General features: G+C 48.9%; 11 non-coding genes across 11 annotated transcripts; 4 read left to right on the top strand and 7 right to left on the bottom strand.

The window, feature by feature from the left end:
* Nucleotides 1–2,203: 2,203 nt before the first annotated feature.
* Trnal-aag (transfer RNA leucine (anticodon AAG)) lies at nucleotides 2,204–2,285 on the bottom strand. Its single transcript has one exon. It is a non-coding gene; the product is annotated as a tRNA-Leu (tRNA).
* Nucleotides 2,286–5,235: 2,950 nt separating this feature from the next.
* On the bottom strand, nucleotides 5,236–5,317 carry Trnal-aag (transfer RNA leucine (anticodon AAG)). The gene has a single exon. It is a non-coding gene; the product is annotated as a tRNA-Leu (tRNA).
* A 72-nt stretch (nucleotides 5,318–5,389) lies between these two features.
* On the bottom strand, nucleotides 5,390–5,471 carry Trnal-aag (transfer RNA leucine (anticodon AAG)). Its single transcript has one exon. It is a non-coding gene; the product is annotated as a tRNA-Leu (tRNA).
* Nucleotides 5,472–5,543: 72 nt separating this feature from the next.
* Trnal-aag (transfer RNA leucine (anticodon AAG)) lies at nucleotides 5,544–5,625 on the bottom strand. The gene has a single exon. It is a non-coding gene; the product is annotated as a tRNA-Leu (tRNA).
* Nucleotides 5,626–5,697: 72 nt separating this feature from the next.
* Nucleotides 5,698–5,779, bottom strand: Trnal-aag (transfer RNA leucine (anticodon AAG)). Its single transcript has one exon. It is a non-coding gene; the product is annotated as a tRNA-Leu (tRNA).
* A 62-nt stretch (nucleotides 5,780–5,841) lies between these two features.
* Trnal-aag (transfer RNA leucine (anticodon AAG)) lies at nucleotides 5,842–5,923 on the bottom strand. Its single transcript has one exon. It is a non-coding gene; the product is annotated as a tRNA-Leu (tRNA).
* Nucleotides 5,924–5,995: 72 nt separating this feature from the next.
* Trnal-aag (transfer RNA leucine (anticodon AAG)) lies at nucleotides 5,996–6,077 on the bottom strand. The gene has a single exon. It is a non-coding gene; the product is annotated as a tRNA-Leu (tRNA).
* Nucleotides 6,078–6,165: 88 nt separating this feature from the next.
* Nucleotides 6,166–6,247, top strand: Trnal-uag (transfer RNA leucine (anticodon UAG)). The gene has a single exon. It is a non-coding gene; the product is annotated as a tRNA-Leu (tRNA).
* Nucleotides 6,248–6,320: 73 nt separating this feature from the next.
* Trnal-aag (transfer RNA leucine (anticodon AAG)) lies at nucleotides 6,321–6,402 on the top strand. Its single transcript has one exon. It is a non-coding gene; the product is annotated as a tRNA-Leu (tRNA).
* A 72-nt stretch (nucleotides 6,403–6,474) lies between these two features.
* Nucleotides 6,475–6,556, top strand: Trnal-aag (transfer RNA leucine (anticodon AAG)). Its single transcript has one exon. It is a non-coding gene; the product is annotated as a tRNA-Leu (tRNA).
* A 62-nt stretch (nucleotides 6,557–6,618) lies between these two features.
* Trnal-aag (transfer RNA leucine (anticodon AAG)) lies at nucleotides 6,619–6,700 on the top strand. Its single transcript has one exon. It is a non-coding gene; the product is annotated as a tRNA-Leu (tRNA).
* The last annotated feature ends 5,734 nt before the right edge of the window (nucleotides 6,701–12,434 follow it).

The raw sequence follows: 12,434 nt of genomic DNA, 5'->3' as shown, positions 1-12,434 counted from the left end.
CAGCGAATTAGGTTTTGATTTATCCTACATGCGTAATGGACAAATGGTGCAACAGAAGATCCCTGGACTGATGTACGCAGACGACATTGTGCTACTAGCGGACAATAAAAAAGATTTACAGATACTTGCGAATATCTGTGGGAACGCAGCGACAAATCTAGGCCTTAAGTTTAGCACAGAGAAATCAGGGATTATGATCTTTAATGAACACACGAGTAACTTCGTGGTGTCAATTCAACAGCAAGTAATACCCATAGTGAAGCAATATAAGTACCTCGGCGTACACATAAACGAAGGAAAGAATTACTCAAGCAACCACCAAGATAATCTGAAAATAAAGGGGAAGCGGAATGCAGCATTAATGAAACACAGAGCACTGTGGGGCCACAATAAGTATGAGGTGGTGCGTGGAATCTGGAAAGGAGTAATGGTGCCAGCGCTAACATTCGCAAATGCCATTATATGCTTAAAATCGGATATATTGGCGGGTTTGGAAGTTAACCAAAGATCAGTAGGCCGGTTGGCTTTGGGAGCACACGGTAATACGACAAATGAGGCAGTGCATGGAGACATGGGTTGGGCCTCTTTTGAAGTCAGAGAAGCACAAAGCAAAATTAGTTTTGAAGAAAGGCTCAGGAACATGGATGAAAATAAATGGGCGGCTAAAGTGCACAAGTATCTCTACATGAAAAGCGTGGACACAGAATGGAGGAAGAGGTCAAGGAAGTTGGCAACCAAGTACAGGATAATCGAAACTGTAAATAGACAACCAGGGGTCATCAGAAAGAAAGTGAGAGAAATAGAGACCGTGAATTGGATGCAAAGAATGGAAACGAAAAGGACAATGGAGATTTACAAGAATGAGAAGAAAGAAATTAGAAGGGAAAATCTGTACGATAACACAAAGGGCAGTGCCTTGCTATTTGAGGCTCGAGCCGGTTGCCTAAGGACGAAAACATATCGGAACAAATATTCGGAATTAGATGAGACATGTGTATGCTGCAGTAAAGATCCAGAGACCACTCAGCACATCCTAATGGAATGCGACGGGATCCACCCAGCGAGAACCGTAGGTAACGTGCAACTCCCAGAAGCGCTTGGGTTTAAAGTGGAAGGAAACATAAACAGATCAGCCGTAGAGATCAGCAAGAGACGATTAGAGTACTGGTGGAAAAAAAGTAGGGAAAAGATGGATGCGACCTGATCTCTTAAAATCATAGGCAGCGGTACAAGGTAAATTTTTGAAAAAGAAAAATAATGATAGGTATACAAAAATGCAAGATAAAGAACATGTATAGTATACCTGATTAAATCAAGCAGGCTAGGTGACTATTTGTCGCCGCCCCGTTTCAAAGGGGATGCCAATAGATCATCATCATCATCGGATAGGCAGTCTGGCACGCGCTCGCGTGGTCCGCAAACTTTTGTGGTTGACTGTACATGACCAGAGCCATGGCAGCGTAAGCACTGCATTGGGCGGCCAGGCACGACAACAAGGGCCAGTTCACCTGCGACCCTGATTTGGTGTGGGAGGTCTTCCAGCTTCACGCCGCTCTTGAGCTTGAGCAACACGGAGCGGGTAGTCGTCCCCTTGTCGCTGATTCCTTGTACCCGCCACCGCTCTCGGGTGACCTGAACGACCTTTCCAAAGGCCGCCAGCACCGTTCTCACAACTTCATCAGCCACACCATGTATTAGCCAATGAAGACACAGCCGTACCTGCTGGTCTTGGGGGTCAACCACGATGCAGCGCCGCCCCTTTACCTTGAGCTCCTTGACGTCCAGGAGCCGTTTCGTGGTGTCGGCGTTGTTCATGGTCACCGCCCAGACGTGGTTGATCTGGTAGGCCCCAAGGGCAAGCACCTCCGGCAGCAGTCCTGTTGGGCCGAGAGCATTCCGAAAATCCTCAGCTCTGTAGGGTCTGGCTCGCACGTCACCGTGCAAAAACACGGTGTTCAGCACCACGCGTCCTTTTGGCAGGGGAGGCAAAATGATCTGGTAGCCTGTGTCGTCTTCGCAGTTCACCCTGTTTCCGCGGCCAACTAGGGCCGCTGTCGCCGCTCCATTGGAGCCCATGACTCTGCTGACCGCTCAGCTTGGCTGCCGGAAGCAGAATGTCGGCCACGCTACCACTGTTCTCCTGCCGAGTGACGGTCGCGTGCGCTTTTTGCCGAAGAGCGCATGTAAACGAAGTGACGCAATATGGCAGCGGTGGGATTCGAACCCACGCCTCCGAAGAGACTGGTGCCTTAAACCAGCGCCTTAGACCGGTCGGCCACGCTACCTTTTTTTTCTTTATTTCCGTTTTCAACAACATACAGTAATACAAGTGAGAAATATTTCAAAAGGTAAAATACATCAGCTAGTCTTGAGCATGATGCAATTTTAAAAAGGCTTTAGTGACGCGAATTCATCCAATTGCGTCACCCATTGAGGAGCGTTGACCGCAAAGTTCAGTACATATCTTGTATAGATAACGCTTTCCACGAAAAATTGTCGCGCTGGTCGTGCATCAATGTCAGCATATCTATCTGCCATCCGTGTTTTCCAAAGTGCATGCATACAAAGCAACATAACCATATCACTAGGAACGCCCCCTGTTTCGTCATAAGGCAAGAATCGTATGCCAAATGGTGACAGTACTAAATCTTTTTTAATTGTGCGCTGAAGAATGTCCCACAAAAATCGTGCATCGTGGCAATCCAGAAATATATGGTCAATAGTTTCCGGTTTCTGGCATATTCTACAGTTTATTGTCCAGGGAACAAAAATACCCTTGCTTTGAAGCCATGACTTCACAGGGAGCGTTTCTGTGTGCAATTGAAAGAAAAATGTTTTCGCAGAGCTTCGCACAGGCATTCGCTTAACTCTTTTCTACACGTTTCCTTCATCAACGAAATAATAGTTAGCCCTATATAAAGGTGTCGGAAGAAAAACATCCACAAAATGGTTATACAACTTTTTCTTTCCTACAATGCAAAGGTATTCAAGTGAAAATGTGCGCGAACAATGCGATAAGCAGCCACTACCTCGCGCAGGAAACATGGTAGAGCGCCATGTGTTGCAGCGCTGGTTGACACAACATAATCCGCAAGATGGTTCCACAGGCGTACTTGTATTACAGTTCTCAAAAATGTATCGCTCTGATCACGCAAAAAGATAAACAAATGTGACAGCCCTAGTCCGCCGTTCCGCACTGCATGAAACAGATTGCATCGACTTGTGCGCTCCCAACTGGAGCCCCAAATAAAAACTGCAAACACTCGGTGGAGTTTCTGTATTGTCATTCTTGTCATACTCAATACCTGCAACACATAGAATATTTTGGCCACTAGAAATGTATTGCACACATTTGCTCTTGTAAATACTGAGAATTTGTGACCGCCCCATTTCTGAGTCTGGTCTCTTACTCTATCAGCTTCCTCCAGCCAATAACCAGTCGTTGAATTATGGTGTTGCAGTGGCACTCCAAGGTATACGTTTGGCGAATTCGACCATTGCATGTTGCAGTACACCTCTGGTGTGATTGGCCAGTTTCCATACCAAATGCCGAGACTCTTTGTCCAGTTGACAGCACTTCCTGTGGCTTCACAAAAGGCTGTAGTCTCTTTCACTACTATTTCAACACTTTTTATGTCTGAACAAAACACAGCAATATCGTCGGCATATGCCAACACTTTGAATTCAATATTACAGTATCGGAAGCCTTGAATAGTGGGGTTCTGAAGAATCTTTAAACACAAAGGTTCTACATACAGAGCAAATAACAATGACGAGACTGGACATCCTTGGCGCAGACTAGAGGTAACTGTTATACTTTCACTAAGTTGCTTATTTATTACTAGTTTAGTGGTACAGCCTTCATAAGCCATTCGCACACCATCTAGAATGACAGAACCTACATTGGTATGTTCCAGTATTAATTGTAAAATTTCGTGTGTAACCTTATCAAACGCCTTTTCAAGGTCTAACTGTAGCGTGGCAACCCGACCTTCTTCGGCATCACATGATTCAAGTATGCTTCTGGCAACGTGGATATTAGTGTATATCGTTCTTCCTTGGATTCCACAGGTCTGGTGAGGCCCAATTAGTATTTTAATTACTTTTTGAAGTCGCTTAGCAAGCACTTTCATGTGAACTTTATAATCAACATTTGTGAGGCTTATTGGTCTGTAAGCCTCTACAGAGCGTAACTTCGAAGGATCATTGGTCTTTGGAATTAGTACCATATGTGTCATCCTAAATGATGGGGACATCCTTTTCATTTCGTAACACTCATTTATTACGCGGTGCAATACTTCTGCCATTTCTGCTTTAAAGCATTTATAGAAAGCTGCCCCTAGTCCATCTGGTCCAGGTGATTTACCAAGGCTTAAGTCATCACTTGCTTTTTCAACTTCTTTCACGCTAATTGGTCTTTCTAGCTCCTCACATAGTTCTTTTTCTAATTTAGGCATTAGTGGCAAGAAGTTATTTTTAAACAGCTCGGTGTTTTCTTTCTTATGATTTAGTAAGTTACGGAAGCGCTCAACGAAGGCCATTTCAATGATATTACTATCTGTGGTAACAGGGTTGTGATAACAAATTTTGTTTATTTCTTTTTTTACTGCATGCCGCTGTTCATCGCCTAGTGCTCGTTTGGTGGGCGTTTCCCCGCACCAAAACCGCTCTGCGCGTGCCCTGACTACTGCGCCTCGATATCTTTCAATGTCAATTGCTTCTAGCTTACTTTTAATTTCTTTTATTTGCTTTGCAAACAAACCCGGCTTGTAGTTTTCCTTTGCAATCATAAATTCTAGCGTGGTATAAAGTTCCTTTTCTTTCTCTTTTTCTTTTCTGTGTAGCACACATGCTCGGTCAATCGCAGCAAGTTTTATCTCTGATTTAAAGATATCCCATGAAGCTGAAATGCTACCTGACTCATCACACAAGTTATGTATCTTTTCTTTTAGTTTTTCAAGAAAAGGTTGATCTTGTAATAATTTATCGTTGAACTTCCAAGTAAACCAATTAAATTTGGAAGCTTTTTTTTTGTGCCCACAGTAACTGCTGCTAAACAGTGATCACTGAAACTAACACATTTGACGTGATAGTCAACACATTCAGGCAAAAAAAGAGCAGGCACATGAATACGGTCTAACCTAGCATGGCAATCACCCTCGGCCACGCTACCACTGTTCTCCTGCCGAGTGACGGTCGCGTGCGTTTTTTGCCGAAGAGCGCACGTAAGAAAAGTGGCAGCGGTGGGATTCGAACCCACGCCTCCGAGGAGACTGGTGCCTTAAACCAGCGCCTTAGACCGCTCGGCCACGCTACCACTGCTCTCCTGCAGAGTGACGGTCGCGTGCGCTTTTTGCCGAAGAGAGCACGTAGAAAAAGTGACACAATATGGCAGCGGTGGGATTCGAACCCACGCCTCCGAGGAGACTGGTGCCTTAAACCAGTGCCTTAGACCGCTCGGCCACGCTACCACTGTTCTCCTGCCGAGTGACGGTCGCGTGCGCTTTTTGCCGAAGAGCGCACGTAGAAAAAGTGACACAATATGGCAGCGGTGGGATTCGAACCCACGCCTCCGAGGAGACTGGTGCCTTAAACCAGCGCCTTAAACCGCTCGGCCACGCTACCACTGTTCTCCTGCCGAGTGACGGTTGCGTGCGCTTTTTACCGAAGAGCGCACGTAAGAAAAGTGACACAATATGGCCGCAGTGGGATTCGAACCCACGCCTCCGAGGAGACTGGTGCCTTAAACCAGTGCCTTAGACCGCTCGGCCACGCTACCACTGTTCTCCTGCCGAGTGACGGTCGCGTGCGTTTTTTGCCGAAGAGCGCACGTAAGGAAAGTGGCAGCGGTGGGATTCGAACCCACGCCTCCGAGGAGACTGGTGCCTTAAACCAGCGCCTTAGACCGCTCGGCCACGCTACCACTGTTCTCCTGCAGAGTGACGGTCGCGTGCGCTTTTTGCCGAAGAGCGCGCGTAGAAAAAGTGACACAATATGGCAGCGGTGGGATTCGAACCCACGCCTCCGAGGAGACTGGTGCCTTAAACCAGTGCCTTAGACCGCTCGGCCACGCTACCACTGTTCTCCTACTCGGCAGGAGAACAGTGGTAGCGTGGCCGAGCGGTCTAAGGCGCTGGTTGTTCTCCTACTCGGCAGGAGAACAGTGGTAGCGTGGCCGAGCGGTCTAAGGCGCTGGTTTTAGGCACCAGTCTCCTCGGAGGCGTGGGTTCGAATCCCACCGCTGCCATATTGTGTCACTTTTTTTTACGTGCGCTCTTCGGCAAAAAGCGCACGCGACCGTCACTCGGCAGGAGAACAGTGGTAGTGTGGCCGAGCGGTCTAAGGCGCTGGTTTAAGGCACCAGTCTCCTCGGAGGCGTGGGCTCGAATCCCACCGCTGCCATATTGTGTCACTTTTTCTACGTGCGCTCTTCGGCAAAAAGCGCACGCGACCGTCACTCTGCAGGAGAACAGTGGTAGCGTGGCCGAGCGGTCTAAGGCGCTGGTTTAAGGCACCAGTCTCCTCGGAGGCGTGGGTTCGAATCCCACCGCTGCCACTTTTCTTACGTGCGCTCTTCGGCAAAAAACGCACGCGACCGTCACTCGGCAGGAGAACAGTGGTAGCGTGGCCGAGCGGTCTAAGGCACTGGTTTAAGGCACCAGTCTCCTCGGAGGCGTGGGTTCGAATCCCACCGCTGCCATATTGCGTCACTTCGTTTACATGCGCTCTTCGGCAAAAAGCGCACGCGACCGTCACTCGGCAGGAGAACAGTGGTAGCGTGGCCGACATTCTGCTTCCGGCAGCCAAGCTGAGCGGTCAGCAGAGTCATGGGCTCCAATGGAGCGGCGACAGCGGCCCTAGTTGGCCGCGGAAACAGGGTGAACTGCGAAGACGACACAGGCTACCAGATCATTTTGCCTCCCCTGCCAAAAGGACGCGTGGTGCTGAACACCGTGTTTTTGCACGGTGACGTGCGAGCCAGACCCTACAGAGCTGAGGATTTTCGGAATGCTCTCGGCCCAACAGGACTGCTGCCGGAGGTGCTTGCCCTTGGGGCCTACCAGATCAACCACGTCTGGGCGGTGACCATGAACAACGCCGACACCACGAAACGGCTCCTGGACGTCAAGGAGCTCAAGGTAAAGGGGCGGCGCTGTATCGTGGTTGACCCCCAAGACCAGCAGGTACGGCTGCGTCTTCATTGGCTAATACATGGTGTGGCTGATGAAGTTGTGAGAACGGTGCTGGCGGCCTTTGGAAAGGTCGTTCAGGTCACCCGAGAGCGGTGGCGGGTACAAGGAATCAGCGACAAGGGGACGACTACCCGCTCCGTGTTGCTCAAGCTCAAGAGCGGCGTGAAGCTGGAAGACCTCCCACACCAAATCAGGGTCGCAGGTGAACTGGCCCTTGTTGTCGTGCCTGGCCGCCCAATGCAGTGCTTACGCTGCCATGGCTCTGGTCATGTACAGTCAACCACAAAAGTTTGCGGACCACGCGAGCGCGTGCCAGACTGCCTATCCGCGTCACCTAGCGGTGACAGGGGCGCTCTCCCGGATATGAGCCCTCTTGGTACTCGCCTGCCTGTTAATTTTTTATTCCCGTGCATGGCATTGTTAGTTCGTTGTGTTGACGCAGAGCGCTGTCTGCGATAAGACTGCCACATATCTGGCTTGATAGCAGTATCGGAGCAATCACTGCAACCTTTGTCGTCTGGTGTGCCAGTGGGTAGATAAGTTTCACGAAGCGCTGCGACGATTTTTTTACGCGACGTTTACTGGCGCACTTTGGTTGGCAGCATCTTGGTCCAATGAGTGTTGCTGCTTCTGCGTCTTGAGAGAAAGGGCAGGGAGGTGTTTCACTGTCATCAAAAATAAAGAAAAAGCGGATGCATAGAAAATTTTCTTTCACACACAGGCGCATCTTCGCATCAGTCGCTGAAAACGTAGTAGACTTGTTTCAGGCCACGTGGTGATTGCCTATTTGGAAAGATGCCGCTGCGTGTTCCACTTGACGAAAGAAGGCACATTGTGCGTTTATTTATAGAGGGAATACCTCAGCGCGAAATCTGCCACCGAACCAACAGGAGCCGGACTGCCGTGAATAGGATTATTCAAGATTTCCGCGACGATGACAGATTCACAGATATGGAGCGCAGTGGGCGTCCAAGGGCCACGACTGAGGAAGAGGACCGCCTGATTACGGCCGCCATCGTGGCTGATCCTTTTCAAAGTGCAGAGGATATCCGAGAAGCGCTCTCGCTCACGGTATCGTCTGAGACTGTAAGAAGAAGGCTGAGTGAGCTTGGCCTGCAGTCTTTCGTAGCAGCCCAGAAGCCCTGCCTCTCAGACAGCCAGCTACAAGATCGACTCATGTTCGCTACAGCAATGAAAGATTGGACAACAGAGAAATGGGGCGATGTCATCTTTAGCGACGAGTCAACTTTTTCCACGCGCTGGGACCAACGGAAGCGGGTTTGGCGTCCACTAAACTGCAGGTGTGTTTACAGTGTATTGGGAGTTAATTCACGAAGCTAATTCTGCATCACAACATGTTTCACGTAAAATGAGCTTTTGGACATTACGAGATTTTTCTGTAGTGGTATTATGTTGAAAACATTAACGATTGTTTCATAGTACTACTTACTCTGAAGCTAATTAAAAGCTGCCAGTGGGTCTTTCAGTACTATCTAATGATGTTTGCACGTTTTCTATTGCAACTCTATAACAACATTATAAAGTTCATACGCAAGAGGAATCACAACATTTTTAGACGCGCCGCTGGAACCCAATTGTATGCTATTTCTTGCAGATATCTGCCTAATTACACACAGAGTGTTCTATCCAGTGGACGGTGTTCCGTGAGCGTGTGGGGAGCAATCATCAAAGATGGCCTTGATCCCCTTGTGCGTCTGGAAGGGCCCTTCACTGCGTCACGGTACTGCGACGTCATCACTAGACACCTCGTTCCGTATGCGCTGGACGGTCCCTTCAGCGACGGCTGCTATTTTTTTCAACACGACCGCAGCCCGATCCATAAAGCACGTATCGTCCAGTCATTGCTAGAAGAACATGCTGTTTGCCAGCTTGAGTGGCCTCCATGTGGCGCCGACTTGAATCCCATAGAAAATGGCTGGGGCATGTTGAAGAAACGGCTGTCCACACGAGCCAACCGCGGCCGCACGGCCGATACGCTGTGGCAAGCGATCGCACAAGAATGGGAAAGCCTGCGCGGTCGACCGGAGATTACTGAATCTTTGTACGAGTCGATGCCCACACGCATCAATAAGATGCTAGAAAACGGCGGACATTTCACTTCCTACTAGATCAGAGAGACCTATGTTTCATGACACTTCTGTAAATGTATTGTGAATAAATTCATCCCCTTCAGACACGAATTATGATGCACTGTCTGCAAATGCGTCAAATGCGCATGGCATCATTTCAAGACGCTCACTATTACATTCCAAGAAAGAAGACGAAGCAATGTGCTGTTTTGTGCGAGTTTCAGTAAAAAAAATTAATTAGCGTATAACTCATTAGCTAATTATTCTGAAATCCGTCAGCTTCAATGCTTGCATAAAAAGAATCAACTATTAGGCCCGAAACGCATGCACACTTGCTTTTTCGGTTGTATTCGTGTCGACCGGAGAAAAAAAATACTCTTGACGTTGGTCTTGGAACGCGGCACGTCGAACGATTGTCTAACATGGTAGTGTCTCCAGCAAAGTGATCATCTGCAGCAATACGCAGGACAATGAAGTTAACTGACCGCTAGTTGTCCCATCAGGAAGCGGACACGAATGTGCACACTGAGTTTTAGGTCATTTGAAGAAACACGTGGCGTGGGACGCTCCTCCGAAGTTCGAGTCCCCAAACGAGGACGCCGTGTCGCAAAGGGTTATAAAAAGAGTCATCGCACCCAATTATTTCTTATTTTTCTAAATGTAACCACTATAGCAGCGCGGTGGTTCGGGCTTTGCGCAGCAAAACCTGGGCGCAGGCGATCAAATCACGGCCGCTACTGTCACTTAGCGATGGGGGAGGAACGGAAAAATTCTGCCTACTGACTAAGCATCTGTGTCCCATGGCTGCCTCACCGCTCACTCACGCACTCACGAAAAAAAAAAAAACAGCGTGGCTACGCGAAAATAGAACTGATAACAGCCGAAGAATACGCTGTCTGATTACTTGTACTGATATTCTGCTCTCAAAATATAAGCAAGTAGCCCTGGCTAACAAAGAGCGCGTCACGTTGAAAGAGATAGGTAGAAAATATTTGCGCACAGTGCGAAAATAGACAGGCCATAGATTTAAGGAGGGATGCGTCTTCAACGTAGCGCTGCTGTCGATCGCTGGTGACGTAGCGGAAGTGTCGCGAAGAGGCTCTTGGCCACGCGCTCGCGTGGTCCGCAAACTTTTGTGGTTGACTGTACGTCGGGAGTGCAAGGTCCCTCGGTGCTCGCAATGCCACAGGTTTGGTCACTCGGAAGACCAGTGCATACGCACGTACGCTTCTGCGACAGGGCTGGCCGAGGGTGACGACGCCGCGCAATTGGTGATGGATGTGGCCGAGGCCGAGGACGCGGCAAAAGGGGCAGGAGACCGGGCAATACCAAGTGCGACAGACGGTCCGCTTGCACCGGCTGTCGAGACGGTGGCACCAGTGGATAACAAGGCTACCGAGGGAGGGGCAGAAGATACAGCAGGAAAGACTGAGGAAGAAAGCACAAGCAACTCAGTGGATGCATGTGTGGCAATGCAGACAGTGGAAGACCCGTCGGAAAAGAACGACGCAACGGGCAGCAACGTCGGAGCCTCTGTCAAACGTCCTCTTGAACAGCTTGCAGGCAGCAACGCAGCGAACCAAGGAAGTAGCGAGGACGGGCCGCCTTCGAAGACATCTGTGGGCAGGCGCAGCAGCTACAAGCCACGTCCCAACATCGATACGGCGTAAAAAAAGACTGACAACAAATCATCACCGCTCTCCAGTTGCACCGGTCCACCGGTGGGCCTGGGGGCGTCTAGCGGAGCGCTAGACGCTAAAGGTAAGCACCATGCTCCGGGCCCAATCTCATTTCACTAGACAGCCATGGCTACCAACCCGACGCTTAGATTGGCGACGCTAAACGTTCGAGGTCTGGGCCGCCAAGCGAAAGCAGAGACAAGTGTTCAAGCTCCTGGTGGACCATGACCTTGACGTGTTAGCAGTGCAAGAGACAAAAGTGGATGGTGACGAGGAGACACGGAGCATGGTGCAGCGGTTTACGTCGCGGTATTACGCGATAGTGAGCCACGCCATAGGGACGTCGGCGGGTTGCCTATTGTTTGTTAAGAAATTATCGGGTCTCGCGGTGCAAGGTATTTTTGATGTTCATCGGCCGGTTAGTTTCGTGCGACTTTGTATTGAGTGGACTTGAATGACGTGTGGTGTGTATTTATGCGCCAAATGTGCCAGAAGATCGGTCGCTCTTTTTTTCAAAGTTAAAGGAGCACATGTCTTCTGATAAGCATATGGTACTGTTAGGTGATTTTAATTGTGTTCTCAATGCCAGAGATAGGTCAAATCGAGGCCAAAAGAGCAATAAAGGTCGGTACATTTTGGCCGAGATAATTACTGAATGGAAATTGGAGGACGTGGCTGACTGCATGATGGGGACGCGAGATGTGCGTTTCACGCACTTTCTGCGAAACAGCCATGCGCGTTCAGATCGCATGTACGTGTCGCTTGCAGGAATACCGATGTGCAACAGTTACAATGTCTGTCCTATTTCCTTCACTGATCATCTAGTTAAATGTGACATAGGAAGAAAGACAAAAGGTTGCAGCTTCTCTTGGGAACTCTGGAAAATGAATTCGAAACTAACCACTGATGAAAGTTTCGTAGCAGAGGTGTTGGAGTGCATCGCAGAAACTCTTCTGAACGGAGAAGGTAAATTTGCAGAACTATGGAAGAGTTTAAACAACGGATTTAAATAAAAGCCATCGATCGCACTGTCACCTAAATTATGAGCGAAAAGAAAGAAAAAGAACTAAGAAAACCTTGGAAAAGTTGACAAAACGGGAGTGCCAAGAGCCGGGAGCATGCAAAAGTGATATACGGAATTGCAAACAGCAACTTGAACTGCATGACGAGGAACGTATCGCGGCGCGATTGTTCGTGCTAGAGCCGAGTCCTTTGCTGTAGGGGAGACACCCACAAAAAGGGCCTTGGACTGGAAAAGGCGCATGCACGACGCAATCAGATTGACGTGATCAAAGCAGCGGTCACGAAGTTAAGGTAACGATAGCATAGCACGTGTGTTCTTTCAGCACTATGAGAATCTACTTGCACATAGGCAAGTAGACTTGAACGCTTAAAACGACGTTTTTAGCACGCATGCCTCAACTGAGTGATGAAACGAAAGCTGCATGAGAAGCGCCGATAACTGTTTTTGA

Source organism: Dermacentor silvarum, chromosome 4 (assembly GCF_013339745.2).
Source record: "Dermacentor silvarum isolate Dsil-2018 chromosome 4, BIME_Dsil_1.4, whole genome shotgun sequence".
NCBI lineage: Eukaryota > Metazoa > Arthropoda > Arachnida > Ixodida > Ixodidae > Dermacentor > Dermacentor silvarum.
This window is presented reverse-complemented; position numbering and strand designations above follow the sequence as displayed.